We start from the raw sequence: 2,264 nt of genomic DNA, 5'->3' as shown, positions 1-2,264 counted from the left end.
CAATGGTCTGGTGCTCGGATGGGGTGTGGGACCCGTCCATGGCTCCCCGGCAGTTCAGGAACCTCAGGGCAGCAAATCCAGCCACAGCTGCATCCAGGTCTCCCGGACAGACTCCCCACAGCAGGAGGGAGGGGCCCTCACCACCTGCAGACGGAGACAAAGAAACAACCCAGAGAATGAAAGGGGAGGTGCCTGAGCCCTTGGGAGGTGGCCACCCTGCTCCCCTACCCCTCCCCCCAAACATCCCAGGAGCCACCTCCTATGAGGCTGCTCTCTCCACCCCCACCAGCAGCAGGGCTGTGTGTGGGCGGGATGGCACAACCCCCCGGGGACGGGGCTTTTCCTCCACCCCCACTCTACCACCTACAGTCCTGAGCCCCCTCTCCTGAGGGTCCCCCTTATCCAACACTCCCCTCTCCCCAAGTGCCTTACTACCATAAGAAGGGCCCAATGGTGGATTTCCCCACTCCTCACTGGTTGCCCACCGACTGAGCTGTTGGGCGTGGTGAGCTTCCAGAGGGCGATGATGACCCGCTTCTCCAGAGGGGGGGCCGCAGGTAGGTGTCGAGTCTCCGGAGAGTGGGGATGAGCCACTGGAAAGGTGGCCTTCTGTATGCGGAAGTTTTGGAGCCACTGCTGGTCGTCCCATCGCTCCAGGACAGGCCGGTCCCACCAGTCGGAACTGGTGTCGAGTCTCCAGAAACGCCTCTCCACTGTGGGGTGCAGTTGCCAGAATGGACTGAGCTTTGGGGTCCAGGTCCTGCAGGACCAGGAAGGCAGCAGACACAAAGTGCTGCAAAAACAGCAGCATGGCCGTGCGGGTCCATCGCAAGCCCAGGGGCAGCTCCGGCTCCATGGCACCAGGGAAAAAGCTGTGACGTCCAAAAAAGAAGACAGCAACCACAGCAGGCACTGCGAGAGCTTTGCTGTCCCTCGAAGAGGTAGCAAGCAGGCAGCAGAAGCAGAGAAACGGCTGGCCAGGGGGTCCCTTTACGCGCATGGCTCTGAAAGGCTCCGGCACCAGCATTCGGAAGCAACTGGTGACGGAAAGCCCTGGCTGAAGTGGTTCTGGGTGGCCTTTTATGCACGAGAGCATCCAATCAGTCTGACCGCTGGCTTTCGCAAATGCGCATCGCTTTTTCAATGCACTTCTGTGTGGGGATGTGCTCTTGCGCGAGAAGTTTTTTTGGAAGATCTCTTCCGATAAAAGCTTCTTGTGCAAAAAGCCTGCAGTCTAGACAGCCTAAAATAAGTTCACCAGGCATGTGTGGATGTGCCCCACCAATAGAAACACGTGCCACCAGCTGTGGGTGTTCTGCTAATCAGCTGGGTGGCATTTGACTCAAGCTCAGGGGGTGAGAGAGCAGGCAGCGCTCAGGCGAGCAACAACTGCAGCTCCATGTGGTGAGAGAGGAGGTTTGAGCCAGCCCTGTGCTGTGACCCATTTTCCATTTGGGAAATAAAATCATCCTACCTCTATGGCTTATCTTTAAAAACATTAAATATTACAAAGGCAGAAAACACTTTAGATCCATTTTTGCACATTTCTTATGACCTGAAATTTTTTCTTTTCTTTTTTTATTCTTTAAGATTGGAAATTCATCTTCCTCCTTTCCCCTTCCCTTCCCTTCCCTTCCCTTCCCAGCCCTCAACAATCGGTTCATGGAATAATGTGTATGTAAATGGTGGGCTGAGCCATATAACCTCCAAAGTGCTAAGGAAATGACAGTATGAGACTTGATTGAGTAGGGAGGGGATTTTTATGCAGTTTTAAAAGTCATTGTCTTCTGTTTGTGTTTACTTAAATTTCTGACAAACAGCTGAAAATAAAGTTTTTGTCAAAGTTTTTGCAAAATACACATTGTGAGCACAAATCCACATGTGAGTCCTCTCTCAGGCCTCCAGCAAAACACTTGATATGCTTGGTAAGTCTAATTTTTGGAAAAAAAGCAAAATGTTCATTGGGCCTTTTACTGCCTAAAAAAGAAATTGTACAAGACCAACTTCTATGCATCCCTTTAACGCTTTCAGGTTGTCCAGGGAGCAGTAGCTGGGTTGTCATAGCAGAACAATATATGTAAATTAGAATTTGTCCCAACTCAAGATTTTTAGAATTCTCAGAATCTTGAGTTGGGACAAATTCCAATTTACATATATTGTTCTGCTATGACAACCCAGCTACTGCTCCCTGGACAAAATTCTTAGAATCTAAAAGGAGAGAAATTCTTACTTAGTGCCATCAGGCCCATATGTAACTAAGTAAA

This window comes from Pelodiscus sinensis, chromosome 21 (genome assembly GCF_049634645.1).
Source record: "Pelodiscus sinensis isolate JC-2024 chromosome 21, ASM4963464v1, whole genome shotgun sequence".
Taxonomy (NCBI): domain Eukaryota; kingdom Metazoa; phylum Chordata; order Testudines; family Trionychidae; genus Pelodiscus; species Pelodiscus sinensis.
Note: the sequence above shows the minus strand (reverse complement) of the source record.